Consider the following 16028-nt stretch of genomic DNA (forward strand, 5'->3'; position numbering starts at 1 on the left):
TATAGTCAATCAAACACTGCTCTAGTCTAGCTGCTATAGTCAGCAATCAAACACGGTGCTCTAGTCTAGCTGCTATAGTCAATCAAACACTGCTCTAGTCTAGCTGCTATAGTCAATCAAACACTGTGCTCTAGTCTAGCTGCTATAGTCAATCAAACACTGCTCTAGTCTAGCTGCTATAGTCAATCAAACACTGTGCTCTAGTCTAGCTGCTATAGTCAGCAATCAAACACTGCTCTAGTCTAGCTGCTATAGTCAGCAATCAAACACTGCTCTAGTCTAGCTGCTATAGTCAGCAATCAAACACTGCTCTAGTCTAGCTGCTATAGTCAGCAATCAAACACTGTGCTCTAGTCTAGCTGCTATAGTCAATCAAACACTGTGCTCTAGTCTAGCTGCTATAGTCAATCAAACACTGTGCTCTAGTCTAGCTGCTATAGTCAATCAAACACTGTGCTCTGTCTAGCTGCTATAGTCAATCAAACACTGTGCTCTAGTCTAGCTGCTATAGTCAATCAAACACTGTGCTCTAGTCTAGCTGCTATAGTCAGCAATCAAACACTGCTCTAGTCTAGCTGCTATAGTCAATCAAACACTGTGCTCTAGTCTAGCTGCTATAGTCAATCAAACACTGCTCTAGTCTAGCTGCTATAGTCAGCAATCAAACACTGTGCTCTAGTCTAGCTGCTATAGTCAATCAAACACTGCTCTAGTCTAGCTGCTATAGTCAATCAAACACTGCTCTAGTCTAGCTGCTATAGTCAGCAATCAAACACGGTGCTCTAGTCTAGCTGCTATAGTCAATCAAACACTGCTCTAGTCTAGCTGCTATAGTCAATCAAACACTGTGCTCTAGTCTAGCTGCTATAGTCAATCAAACACTGCTCTAGTCTAGCTGCTATAGTCAATCAAACACTGTGCTCTAGTCTAGCTGCTATAGTCAGCAATCAAACACTGCTCTAGTCTAGCTGCTATAGTCAGCAATCAAACACTGCTCTAGTCTAGCTGCTATAGTCAGCAATCAAACACTGCTCTAGTCTAGCTGCTATAGTCAGCAATCAAACACTGTGCTCTAGTCTAGCTGCTATAGTCAATCAAACACTGTGCTCTAGTCTAGCTGCTATAGTCAATCAAACACTGTGCTCTGTCTAGCTGCTATAGTCAATCAAACACTGTGCTCTAGTCTAGCTGCTATAGTCAATCAAACACTGTGCTCTAGTCTAGCTGCTATAGTCAGCAATCAAACACTGCTCTAGTCTAGCTGCTATAGTCAATCAAACACTGTGCTCTAGTCTAGCTGCTATAGTCAATCAAACACTGTGCTCTAGTCTAGCTGCTATAGTCAATCAAACACTGTGCTCTAGTCTAGCTGCTATAGTCAATCAAACACTGTGCTCTAGTCTAGCTGCTATAGTCAATCAAACACTGTGCTCTAGTCTAGCTGCTATAGTCAATCAAACACTGTGCTCTGTCTAGCTGCTATAGTCAATCAAACACTGTGCTCTAGTCTAGCTGCTATAGTCAATCAAACACTGTGCTCTAGTCTAGCTGCTATAGTCAGCAATCAAACACTGCTCTAGTCTAGCTGCTATAGTCAATCAAACACTGTGCTCTAGTCTAGCTGCTATAGTCAATCAAACACTGTGCTCTAGTCTAGCTGCTATAGTCAATCAAACACTGCTCTAGTCTAGCTGCTATAGTCAATCAAACACTGTGCTCTAGTCTAGCTGCTATAGTCAGCAATCAAATACTGTGCTCTAGTCTAGCTGCTATAGTCAGCACTACACTCGGTTAAAGAAATCTCTGTTTGCAAGCCATGGTTTCAGTTAGGGTTGCACTTCCTTGTGGAGGGTGAAATTGTCCCCGCCCCTTCGCTGGCTTCTTTCCTGTCATTAACCAATCAGCTGCTGCTCCCCCTGCTGACTGGCAAGCCGTCAGCCAGTAACATGACCCAGAAGACACTGCAGAGGTGAAGTGAGGCGGGGAGTCCAGCAGCCTTCCCGAGTGCGAGGCACAGAAACAGAACTTCCTTTAATCCAGTGATCATGTCAAATCCAGGTCTGCGAGAACATCTTTCAAAAACTGGACACCTGAGAGCTAATGCAACTTCCAAGCAGGTCACCTGTATGAAATTATTTTGTTAAGCTATAAATCACTTAAAGAAAAAAGAATGAATTTCCACACACTTTAATTTACCAACAGTGTAGATTTTTATTTAAAGCTCCACATGACTTCAAACACTCTGGAAGAAAGGCTTACAGACAGACATCTTCATATTTTTTTTTTTAATTTGTAAAAATCATCTTTTGGAATGTAAAATTCAGATTACAAAAGCAGTGGCTCAGTGTGTGAGGTTTACTGGTCCCAGTTTAATGAGCGCACTGGTCTAGTAGACGTAACTGGCAGTGAAGAGAGACTGGGAGGCAGCCTTGTCTTTCTGTCCGCTCTGAACGTAAGATCCAGTCGACGCCAATCCGTTAATCTGAAGAAAAAAATAATAAACCAATCAGTAACACACACAGAAAGACAGACAGACACTGACAAGGTGAAAACCCCTCCTCTGTAAAGAAGGGTTTATTTTTGTGATGGATTTTGTGTCCAGGACTTGTTTTGTACCGGTGTCACAGAATATCTGTTCCCCCAGCAAACAAATATTAACTCCCCCCTAGGACCCAATATTTCACCTTGTGAATATTTGTTCCCCCCTTATGTTTTTCTAACAGCCATCCTTCTTTGCATAGAAGTCTATATCGCTGCCCTTTCAACTGAACCCTAACCCTAAACTTGTACCCCCCAGTCCCCTCGGACAGGTCCAGCCTCCCCTGCAATAATACATGAGAACAGCCTGCAAGCATTCCTCACATTCACAAGCATTATACATGCAGAATTCACATAGAAATAGGACACACACACACACACACACACACGCACGCACGCATGTGGGGGGAGGCCACACATCCAAATATTTCAAGGGAACCGATATTCATTGACACCGGTACTCGTTTCCCTTCACTCACATTCTGCAGTATAAATGCGCACAATTACTGCACAACTCCATCAACAGCAGCATTCTTTTTACTTTCCTATTTAACTGTGAGCCGTGATTGGAGCTCCACTGGATTATTCCATTTTAAATGAGGCGGGGGTGTATGCAAGGCTGTAACGAGCCTGTATCTTCAGTGGGTTAAATAAAAGTGCTTCGCAGCATCACTATTGCAACGTCTGCCTTTGCCTGATCGCTTGAGCCTCACCTTGACACAGACAGAGAGAGAGAGAGAGAGAGAGAGAGAGAGAGACACACACACACACAGGCAGAGATAGACACACACCAGTTACATTCAACAGCAATGTACAAAACTGACTGAAGACACCTCCAGTGGCATTGCATGGACGTGGAACACGCGTTCTGCAAAGCCACTCATTCAGATGCATGTATTTAACGAGGACAGAGCCCTTGAGAGAGACATCTCATTCACAAGGGCGTCCCTGACAAGAAACAACATTATAAAACTCACCAGCGAGAGAGAGAGAGAGAGACCACCCCACCCTAGGGCTACAACACCTGTACGACCACGTGCACCTGCACCAGCGGGGAGTCAGCATCTTTGCCAAGACCCTGAAAGACGTCACCCTGGGCCGAGACCCAGCCATTCCCCAACACAGCAACAGGAGAGGCCTCAACGTCCACAGACCACAGCACAGCCCACAGACAGCCAGGTGGGCCCCCAGGAGCCTCCGTCCACAGCCAGGACAACACAACCGACACCTGCTTAGCCCAGCCCAGCCCAGAAAGCCCAGGCCCGGCCCAGCCCAGCCCAGCCCAGCCCAGCCCAGCGGACCCAGGTCCGGTCCTGCCAGCCCATTCCAGCACCCAGCCCAGCCATCCCAGCAGCAGGCTCACAGCTACGCTGCGGCCCTCAGCAGACCAGCAGGGACTGGGAGCACAGAGCTGGAGGAGATTCACCACCTCCTGAACCTCATCTGCACAAGACTTATGAGCTAAGTCACTACTATTAAAATAAATAAATAAATAAATAAATAGATTGTAAAAAAAAGGAGAGAAAAGGGGGAGGAAAGGAAAAGAGAAAGGGGGAAAAAGTATATATGTATTGTATGTAGAGATTTCAGCAGCAAAACGTAAATATAATTACTATTTAGTGAATTATTACAAAACAAATATGTATATATATATATATATATATATATATATATATATATATATATATATATATATATATATATATATATTGTTTGTTTTCTTCTTCAAAATGTTTTGTTTAATTCTAAGACAAAAAATAGATAAATAATTGCAAATATAAATCTGATTAAATCTTTGTCCATCACAATGTGGAATATCCAGGGCCTGAGCTCCTCAGTGTTTGGGCTGAAGAGCACAGCCCCAGAGTTTATAGAGAGAGTGAAAGGCCTGGATATCATCATCCTGCAGGAAACATGGTGCAGGGCAGACGTGTCCACTCACTGTCCCTCAGGCTACAGGGAGATCATAGTGCCCTCGCTGAAAAAGACCACAGTCAGACGAGGCAGAGACTCTGGGGGAATAATCATTTGGTACAAAGCAGAGCTCACCAACTCAATAGAGCCAATTAAACGGGGAGAGTCACATTTGTGGCTTAAAATCAGCAGAAATATTGTCTCTGCAGAAAATGAAATCTTCCTGTGTGCAATATATATCCCCCCCTCAGAATCCCCATACTATAGTGAGGAAACCTTTACCAGTCTCCACACAGAGATCTGCCACTTCCAGGCCCAGGGAAATGTTCTGATCTGTGGAGATCTGAACGCCAGGACAGGCAAGCAGCCTGACTTCACCAGCACACAGGGAGACCAACATATATTCAGGCAAAAACCCCTATATTACAGCCCTATTGTCTCCCAGAGAAACAGCTATGATAGAGAAATAAATCAAAGTGGGAGACAATTACTGCAACTCTGTCAAGGCCTGGGCCTGTACATTATTAACGGTAGGATCCGAGGGGACTCTTTAGGAAGACACACCTACAGCTCAGCTCTTGGCAACAGTGTAGTAGATTACACCATTACTGACCTCGACCCTTCCTCTATTAGTGCATTCACTGTCAGGCCAATATCTCCTCTGTCAGACCACAGTCAAATAACTGTGTTCCTTAAAAGAACAGAGCAGACCAGCAACACACAGACACAGCCCTGCAAGCTGTATAACCTCCATCATTCCTACAGATGGGCTCCAAACAGTGCAGAAGAATACCAGAAAGCAATCAGCCATCCAAAAATCCAATCACTATTAAACACCTTTCTGGTTACACCACATACTCACAGTAAACAGGGAGGAAATCTAGCTGTAGAAAACCTGAATGAAATATTTAGACAGGCAGCTTTAAAATCCAAACTAAAAATAATTCGGAACACTCAAAAGAAAAAACTGAAAGAAGAAAATTGGTTTGATGAAGATTGTAAAAATATAAGGAAAAGACTTAGGCAATTATCAAATCAAAAACATAGACAACCAGACAACCAAGATTTACGCCTCAGCTACTGTGAAACTCTAAATTACTATAAACGAACACTAAAACAGAAAAAAAATAACCACATCAACAAGCAACTGACAGAAATCGAGGAGTCCATTAACTCAAACCGATTCTGGGAACATTGGAAAAAACTAAATAAATCAAAACCAGAAGAACTGGCCATACAAAATGGAAATATATGGAAAAACCATTTTGAAAAACTCTATCAAAACATAACACACAATGAACAACCATTAGATCAAAACAATATTTATGAAAAACTGAAAAAACTAGAATTGTCAATTAAAGACAACCAGAATCCACTGGACTCTCCAATCACTGTACAGGAACTTAAAGAGAAACTGCAGACCCTCCAGAATAGGAAAGCCAGCGGGGTAGACAGCGTCTCCAATGAGATGCTGAAGCACAGCAGCCCTAAGCTGCAGGAGGCCCTGCGCAAACTGTTTAACCTGATACGAAGTGTGGGCTACTTCCCTGACATCTGGAACCAAGGGATTATATCCCCTGTCTTTAAGAGTGGAGACAAATTCGACCCCAATAACTACCGGGGCATCTGTGTGAGCAGTAATCTGGGGAAGGTATTCTGCAGTATCATTAACACTCGGATACTGGCCTTCCTTACCGAACACAGTGTCTTGAGTAAGAGTCAGATTGGCTTCCTTCCAAAACACCGCACTACTGATCATATTTACACCCTACACACCCTAATAGACAAACATGTAAACCAAAATAAAAATAAATTATTTGCTTGCTTTATAGATTTCAAAAAGGCTTTTGATTCAATCTGGCACGAAGGATTATTTTATAAACTCCTCCAAAGTGGTGTAGGAGGTAAAACCTATGACACAATTAAATCAATGTATACGGAAAATAAATGTGGTGTAAAGATTGGCAATAAAAGAACACAATTCTTCTCACAGGGGCGTGGAGTGAGACAGGGGTGCAGTTTGAGCCCAACACTGTTCAACATCTACATCAATGAATTGGCCACAGTGTTGGAGCAATCTGCAGCCCCTGGCCTCACTCTGCTTGATACTGAAATTAAATTCCTGCTCTACGCAGATGACCTGGTCCTGCTGTCGCCCACAGAGCAGGGGCTGCAGCAGAGCCTGTCAGTGCTAGAGCAGTACTGTCAGACCTGGGCCCTGGCAGTAAACATGAACAAAACTAAAATCATGATATTTCAGAAAAAACCCAGATATCAGGAAAGTAGATCCATCTTCACACTACACCACACCACAATAGAACACTGCATGCACTACACCTACCTGGGCCTAAACATCAGCGCATCAGGTAGCTTTAACCCGGCAGTGAATGCACTGAGAGAGAAGGCCCGCAGGGCTTTCTATTCCATAAAGAAAAAGCTTTATATAAAAATCCCCATTAGAATTTGGCTCAAAATTTTTGAAAGTGTTATCAAACCCATTGCCCTCTATGGCAGTGAAGTGTGGGGTCCGCTCCCAGAGCAGGATTACACTAAATGGGATAAACACCCAATAGAAGCCCTGCACACAGAGTTCTGCAAAAACATCCTGCAAATACAGAGAAAAACACCAAACAACGCGTGCAGGGCAGAACTAGGTCAATATCCATTATTGATCTCAATACAAAAAAGAGCAATTCAATTTTGGCTTCATCTAAAACAAAGCAACCCAAACTCCTACCACAGTAAAGCCCTGCAGTACCAAGAACTGAGCCAAAAGAAGAGTCCCCTCAGCCAGCTGGTCCTGAAGCTCACTGCACTAACACACACTAACACCAAGCAGCCTCAGGACAGCACTGCTCCAACACAGACAATTCGAGTGAACCAAATTATAACACAACACAAACAAAACTACCTCACCTATTGGGACACACACACAAAAACACAAAGCAAATTAGAGTGCTATCGGGCCCTAAAAAGACACTACACCCTGGCTGAATACCTGAGCAGGGTGAAAGACAACAAGCAGAGGCAGATCCGAACCAAATACAGGCTCAGTGAGCACAGCCTGGCCATAGAAACAGGCCGACACAGGCAGACCTGGCTGCCCAAAGAGGACCGGCTGTGTCATCACTGTCAACTCCAGCAAGTAGAGACAGAGATGCACTTTCTACTGCAGTGTACAAAATACAGAGAAATAAGGGAAACTTTCTAACCACAAATAAAACATCTCTGCAAAACATTCCCAGACCTGCCAGACTCTCAAAAACTCCCAATCCTCCTCGGAGACGAGTCCAGCTGTGTCCAACTGGCAGCCCAGTACACAGCCGCCTGTCACAGCCTGAGGGACAGACAGTGAGCACTATACAGGAGTTCAAGTCTTGTTATATTTCATTGTTGTTATTGTTAACTTATTAATAACGTGGTTATTATTTATATTTGATTCCCATTATTATTATCATTATTATTCTCATCAGTGTTATTGTCTATTTAATGTTCAGATGATGTGCTGTGTATGCATTGCTTTGGCAATACTGTGAATAATGGTCATGCCAATAAAGCACCTTTGAATTTGAATTTGAATTTGAGATAGAGAGGAACGAGAGAGAAAGAGGGGAGTGATTGAGAAAGAGGGGAGTGATAGAGAAAGAGAGGAACGAGAGAGAAAGAGGAACGAGAGAGAAAGAGAGGAAAGAGAGAGAAAGAGAGGAACGAGAGAGAAAGAGAGGAACAAGAGAGAAAGAGGGGAGTGATTGAGAGAGGGGAGTGATAGAGAAAGAGAGGAACGAGAGAGAAAGAGGAACGAGAGAGAAAGAGAGGAACAAGAGAGAAAGAGAGGAACAAGAGAGAAAGAGGGGAGTGATAGAGAAAGAGAGGAATGAGACAGAAACAGGGGAGTGATTGAAAAAGAGGGGAATGAGAGAGAAAGAGAGGAACGAGAGAGAAAGAGAGGAACGAGAGAGAAAGAGGGGAGTGATTGAGAAAGAGGGGAGTGATAGAGAAAGAGAGGAACGAGAGAGAAAGAGGAACGAGAGAGAAAGAGAGGAACGAGAGAGAAAGAGAGGAAAGAGAGAGAAAGAGGAACAAGAGAGAAAGAGGGGAGTGATTGAGAGAGGGGAGTGATAGAGAAAGAGAGGAACGAGAGAGAAAGAGGAACGAGAGAGAAAGAGAGGAACAAGAGAGAAAGAGAGGAACAAGAGAGAAAGAGGGGAGTGATAGAGAAAGAGAGGAATGAGACAGAAAGAGGGGAGTGATTGAAAAAGAGGGGAATGAGAGAGAAAGAGAGGAACGAGAGAGAAAGAGAGGAACGAGAGAGAAAGAGGGGAGTGATAGAGAAAGAGAGGAACGAGACAGAAAGAGGGGAGTGATTGAAAAAGAGGGGAGTGATAGAGAAACAGGAACGAGAGAGAACGAGAACGAGAGAGAAAGAGAGGAACGAGAAAGAGGGGAATGAGAGAGAAAGAGGGGAATGATAGAGAAAGAGGAGAACGAGAGAGAAAGAGGGGAACGAGAGAGAGAGATGAACGAGAGAGAAAGAGGGGAACGAGAGAGAAAGAGGGGAGTGATTGAGAAAGAGGGGAGTGATAGAGAAAGAGAGGAACGAGAGAAAAAGAGGGGAACGAGAGAGAAAGAGGGGAACGAGAGAGAAAGATGGGAGTGATAGAGAAAGAGAGGAATGAGAGAAATAGAGGAACGAGAGAGAAAGAGAGGAACGAGAGAGAAAGAGGGGAACGAAAGAGAAATAGGGGAGTGATAGAGAAAGAGGGGGGTGAGAGAGAAAGAGGGGAATGAGAGAGAAAGGAGGAACGAGAGAGAAAGAGGAACGAGAGAGAAAGAGAGGAAAGAGAGAGAAAGAGAGGAACGAGAGAGAAAGAGGAACGAGAGAGAAAGAGAGGAAAGAGAGAGAAAGAGAGGAACGAGAGAGAAAGAGGAACGAGAGAGAAAGAGAGGAAAGAGAGAGAAAGAGAGGAACAAGAGAGAAAGAGGGGAGTGATTGAGAGAGGGGAGTGATAGAGAAAGAGAGGAACGAGAGAGAAAGAGGAACGAGAGAGAAAGAGAGGAACAAGAGAGAAAGAGAGGAACAAGAGAGAAAGAGGGGAGTGATAGAGAAAGAGAGGAATGAGACAGAAACAGGGGAGTGATTGAAAAAGAGGGGAATGAGAGAGAAAGAGAGGAACGAGAGAGAAAGAGAGGAACGAGAGAGAAAGAGGGGAGTGATTGAGAGAGGGGAGTGATAGAGAAAGAGAGGAACGAGAGAGAAAGAGGAACGAGAGAGAAAGAGAGGAAAGAGAGAGAAAGAGAGGAACGAGAGAGAAAGAGAGGAACAAGAGAGAAAGAGGGGAGTGATTGAGAGAGGGGAGTGATAGAGAAAGAGAGGAACGAGAGAGAAAGAGGAACGAGAGAGAAAGAGAGGAACAAGAGAGAAAGAGAGGAACAAGAGAGAAAGAGGGGAGTGATAGAGAAAGAGAGGAATGAGACAGAAACAGGGGAGTGATTGAAAAAGAGGGGAATGAGAGAGAAAGAGAGGAACGAGAGAGAAAGAGAGGAACGAGAGAGAAAGAGGGGAGTGATTGAGAAAGAGGGGAGTGATAGAGAAAGAGAGGAACGAGAGAGAAAGAGGAACGAGAGAGAAAGAGAGGAACGAGAGAGAAAGAGAGGAAAGAGAGAGAAAGAGGAACAAGAGAGAAAGAGGGGAGTGATTGAGAGAGGGGAGTGATAGAGAAAGAGAGGAACGAGAGAGAAAGAGGAACGAGAGAGAAAGAGAGGAACAAGAGAGAAAGAGAGGAACAAGAGAGAAAGAGGGGAGTGATAGAGAAAGAGAGGAATGAGACAGAAAGAGGGGAGTGATTGAAAAAGAGGGGAATGAGAGAGAAAGAGAGGAACGAGAGAGAAAGAGAGGAACGAGAGAGAAAGAGGGGAGTGATAGAGAAAGAGAGGAACGAGACAGAAAGAGGGGAGTGATTGAAAAAGAGGGGAGTGATAGAGAAACAGGAACGAGAGAGAACGAGAACGAGAGAGAAAGAGAGGAACGAGAAAGAGGGGAATGAGAGAGAAAGAGGGGAATGATAGAGAAAGAGGAGAACGAGAGAGAAAGAGGGGAACGAGAGAGAGAGATGAACGAGAGAGAAAGAGGGGAACGAGAGAGAAAGAGGGGAGTGATTGAGAAAGAGGGGAGTGATAGAGAAAGAGAGGAACGAGAGAAAAAGAGGGGAACGAGAGAGAAAGAGGGGAACGAGAGAGAAAGATGGGAGTGATAGAGAAAGAGAGGAATGAGAGAAATAGAGGAACGAGAGAGAAAGAGAGGAACGAGAGAGAAAGAGGGGAACGAAAGAGAAATAGGGGAGTGATAGAGAAAGAGGGGGGTGAGAGAGAAAGAGGGGAATGAGAGAGAAAGGAGGAACGAGAGAGAAAAAGGAAAGTGATAGAGAAAGAGAGGAAGGAGACAGAAAGAGGGGAGTGATAGAGAAAGAGGGGAGTGATAGAGAGAGAGGAACGAGAGAGAAAGAGAACGAGAGAGAAAGAGAGGAACGAGAGAGAAAGAGGGGAACGAGAGAGAAAGAGAGGAATGAGAGAGAAAGAGGGGAACGAGAGAGAAAGAGAGGAATGAGAGAGAAAGAGAGGAACGAGAGAGAAAGAGGGGAACGAGAGAGAAAGAGAGGACGAGAGAGAAAGAGGGGAGTGATAGAGAAAGAGAGGAACGAGACAGAAAGAGGGGAGTGATTGAAAAAGAGGGGAATGAGAGAGAAAGAGAGGAACGAGAGAGAAAGTGAGGAACGAGAGAGAAAGAGGGGAACGAGAGAGAAAGAGAGGAACTAGAGAGAAAGAGGGGAATGAGAGAGAAAGAGAGGAACGAGAGAGAAAGAGTGGAACGAGAGAGAAAGAGAGGAACGAGAGAGAAAGAGTGGAACGAGAGAGAAAGAGAGGAATGAGAGAGAAAGAGAGGAACGAGAGAGAAAGATGGGAATGTGAGAGAAAGAGAGGAACGAGAGAGAAAGAGAGGAACGAGAGAGAAAGAGGGGAATGAGAGAGAAAGAGGGGAATGAGAGAGAAAGAGAGGAATGAGAGAGAAAGAGAGGAACGAGAGAGAAAGAGAGGAACGAGAGAGAAAGAGAGGAACGAGAGAGAAAGAGGGGAACGAGAGAGAAAGAGAGGAATGAGAGAGAAAGAGAGGAACGAGAGAGAAAGAGAGGAACGAGAGAGAAAGAGGGGAACGAGAGAGAAAGAGAGGAATGAGAGAGAAAGAGAGGAACGAGAGAGAAAGAGAGGAACGAGAGAGAAAGAGTGGAACGAGAGAGAAAGAGGGGAACGAGAGAGAAAGAGAGGAATGAGAGACAAAGAGAGGAACGAGAGAGAAAGAGGGGAGTGATAGAGAAAGAGAGGAATGAGAGAGAGAGGAACGAGAGAGAAAGAGGGGAATGAGAGAGAAAGAGAGGAACGAGATAGAAAGAGAGGAACGAAAGAGAAAGAGGGGAACGAGAGAGAAAGAGAGGAATGAGAGAGAAAGAGGGGAACGAGAGAGAAAGAGGGGAATGAGAGAGAAAGAGAGGAATGAGAGAGAAAGAGAGGAACGAGAGAGAAAGAGGGGAATGAGAGAGAAAGAGAGGAACGAGAGAGAAAGAGAGAAACGAGAGAGAAAGAGTGGAACGAGAGAGAAAGAGGGGAACGAGAGAGAAAGAGAGGAATGAGAGAGAAAGAGAGGAACGAGAGAGAAAGAGAGGAACGAGAGAGAAAGAGAGGAACGAGAGAGAAAGAGTGGAACGAGAGAGAAAGAGTGGAACGAGAGAGAAAGAGGGGAACGAGAGAGAAAGAGAGGAATGAGAGAGAAAGAGAGGAACGAGAGAGAAAGAGGGGAACGAGAGAGAAAGAGAGGAACGAGAGAGAAAGAGAGGTACGAGACAGAAAGAGAGGAACGAGAAAGAGGGGAATGAGAGAGAAAGAGAGGAACGAGAGAGAAAGAGTGGAATGAGAGAGAAAGAGAGGAACGGGAGAGAAAGAGAGGAACGAGAGAGAAAGAGGGGAACGAGAGCGAAAGAGGGGAACGAGAGAGAAAGAGAGGAACGAGAGAGAAAGAGGGGAACGAGAGAGAAAGAGAGGAACGAGAGAGAAAGAGGGGAATGAGAGAGAAAGAGAGGAACGAGAGAGAAAGAGGGGAATGAGAGAGAAAGAGAGGAACGAGAGAGAAAGAGGGGAACGAGAGAGAAAGAGAGGAATGAGAGAGAAAGAGGGGAACGAGAGAGAAAGAGAGGAACGAGAGAGAAAGAGAGGAACGAGAGAGAAAGAGAGGAACGAGAGAGAAAGAGAGGAATGAGAGAGAAAGAGAGGAATGAGAGAGAAAGAGGGGAACGAGAGAGAAAGAGAGGAACGAGAGAGAAAGAGAGGAACGAGAGAGAAAGAGAGGAACGAGAGAGAAAAAGTGGAATGAGAGAGAAAGAGAGGAACGAGAGAGAAAGAGAGGAACGAGAGAGAAAGAGAGGAACGAGAGAGAAAGAGAGGAACGAGAGAGAAAGAGGGGAATGAGAGAGAAAGAGAGGAACGAGAGAGAAAGAGAGGAATGAGAGAGAAAGAGAGGAATGAGAGAGAAAGAGAGGAACGAGAGAGAAAGAGGGGAGTGATAGAGAAAGAGAGGAATGAGAGAGAAAGAGGGGAGCGATAGAGAAAGAGAGGAACGAGAGAGAAAGAGGGGAACGAGAGAGAAAGAGAGGAACGAGAGAGAAAGAGGGGAACGAGAGAGAAAGAGAGGAATGAGGGAGAAAGAGGGGAATGAGAGAGAGGAATGAGGAAAGAGGGGAATGAGGCAAAAACCCCTATACTCCAGCCCTATTGTCTCCCAGAGAAACAGCTATGATAGAGAAATAAATCAAAGTGGGAGACAATTACTGCAACTCTGTCAAGGCCTGGGCCTGTACATTATTAACGGTAGGATCCGAGGGGACTCTTTAGGAAGACACACCTACAGCTCAGCTCTTGGCAACAGTGTAGTAGATTACACCATTACTGACCTCGACCCTTCCTCTATTAGTGCATTCACTGTCAGGCCAATATCTCCTCTGTCAGACCACAGTCAAATAACTGTGTTCCTTAAAAGAACAGAGCAGACCAGCAACACACAGACACAGCCCTGCAAGCTGTATAACCTCCATCATTCCTACAGATGGGCTCCAAACAGTGCAGAAGAATACCAGAAAGCAATCAGCCATCCAAAAATCCAATCACTATTAAACACCTTTCTGGTTACACCACATACTCACAGTAAACAGGGAGGAAATCTAGCTGTAGAAAACCTGAATGAAATATTTAGACAGGCAGCTTTAAAATCCAAACTAAAAATAATTCGGAACACTCAAAAGAAAAAACTGAAAGAAGAAAATTGGTTTGATGAAGATTGTAAAAATATAAGGAAAAGACTTAGGCAATTATCAAATCAAAAACATAGACAACCAGACAACCAAGATTTACGCCTCAGCTACTGTGAAACTCTAAATTACTATAAACGAACACTAAAACAGAAAAAAAATAACCACATCAACAAGCAACTGACAGAAATCGAGGAGTCCATTAACTCAAACCGATTCTGGGAACATTGGAAAAAACTAAATAAATCAAAACCAGAAGAACTGGCCATACAAAATGGAAATATATGGAAAAACCATTTTGAAAAACTCTATCAAAACATAACACACAATGAACAACCATTAGATCAAAACAATATTTATGAAAAACTGAAAAAACTAGAATTGTCAATTAAAGACAACCAGAATCCACTGGACTCTCCAATCACTGTACAGGAACTTAAAGAGAAACTGCAGACCCTCCAGAATAGGAAAGCCAGCGGGGTAGACAGCGTCTCCAATGAGATGCTGAAGCACAGCAGCCCTAAGCTGCAGGAGGCCCTGCGCAAACTGTTTAACCTGATACGAAGTGTGGGCTACTTCCCTGACATCTGGAACCAAGGGATTATATCCCCTGTCTTTAAGAGTGGAGACAAATTCGACCCCAATAACTACCGGGGCATCTGTGTGAGCAGTAATCTGGGGAAGGTATTCTGCAGTATCATTAACACTCGGATACTGGCCTTCCTTACCGAACACAGTGTCTTGAGTAAGAGTCAGATTGGCTTCCTTCCAAAACACCGCACTACTGATCATATTTACACCCTACACACCCTAATAGACAAACATGTAAACCAAAATAAAAATAAATTATTTGCTTGCTTTATAGATTTCAAAAAGGCTTTTGATTCAATCTGGCACGAAGGATTATTTTATAAACTCCTCCAAAGTGGTGTAGGAGGTAAAACCTATGACACAATTAAATCAATGTATACGGAAAATAAATGTGGTGTAAAGATTGGCAATAAAAGAACACAATTCTTCTCACAGGGGCGTGGAGTGAGACAGGGGTGCAGTTTGAGCCCAACACTGTTCAACATCTACATCAATGAATTGGCCACAGTGTTGGAGCAATCTGCAGCCCCTGGCCTCACTCTGCTTGATACTGAAATTAAATTCCTGCTCTACGCAGATGACCTGGTCCTGCTGTCGCCCACAGAGCAGGGGCTGCAGCAGAGCCTGTCAGTGCTAGAGCAGTACTGTCAGACCTGGGCCCTGGCAGTAAACATGAACAAAACTAAAATCATGATATTTCAGAAAAAACCCAGATATCAGGAAAGTAGATCCATCTTCACACTACACCACACCACAATAGAACACTGCATGCACTACACCTACCTGGGCCTAAACATCAGCGCATCAGGTAGCTTTAACCCGGCAGTGAATGCACTGAGAGAGAAGGCCCGCAGGGCTTTCTATTCCATAAAGAAAAAGCTTTATATAAAAATCCCCATTAGAATTTGGCTCAAAATTTTTGAAAGTGTTATCAAACCCATTGCCCTCTATGGCAGTGAAGTGTGGGGTCCGCTCCCAGAGCAGGATTACACTAAATGGGATAAACACCCAATAGAAGCCCTGCACACAGAGTTCTGCAAAAACATCCTGCAAATACAGAGAAAAACACCAAACAACGCGTGCAGGGCAGAACTAGGTCAATATCCATTATTGATCTCAATACAAAAAAGAGCAATTCAATTTTGGCTTCATCTAAAACAAAGCAACCCAAACTCCTACCACAGTAAAGCCCTGCAGTACCAAGAACTGAGCCAAAAGAAGAGTCCCCTCAGCCAGCTGGTCCTGAAGCTCACTGCACTAACACACACTAACACCAACCAGCCTCAGGACAGCACTGCTCCAACACAGACAATTCGAGTGAACCAAATTATAACACAACACAAACAAAACTACCTCACCTATTGGGACACACACACAAAAACACAAAGCAAATTAGAGTGCTATCGGGCCCTAAAAAGACACTACACCCTGGCTGAATACCTGAGCAGGGTGAAAGACAACAAGCAGAGGCAGATCCGAACCAAATACAGGCTCAGTGAGCACAGCCTGGCCATAGAAACAGGCCGACACAGGCAGACCTGGCTGCCCAAAGAGGACCGGCTGTGTCATCACTGTCAACTCCAGCAAGTAGAGACAGAGATGCACTTTCTACTGCAGTGTACAAAATACACAGAA

This window comes from Acipenser ruthenus, chromosome 43 (genome assembly GCF_902713425.1).
Source record: "Acipenser ruthenus chromosome 43, fAciRut3.2 maternal haplotype, whole genome shotgun sequence".
In the NCBI taxonomy this organism is placed as follows: Eukaryota; Metazoa; Chordata; class Actinopteri; order Acipenseriformes; family Acipenseridae; genus Acipenser; species Acipenser ruthenus.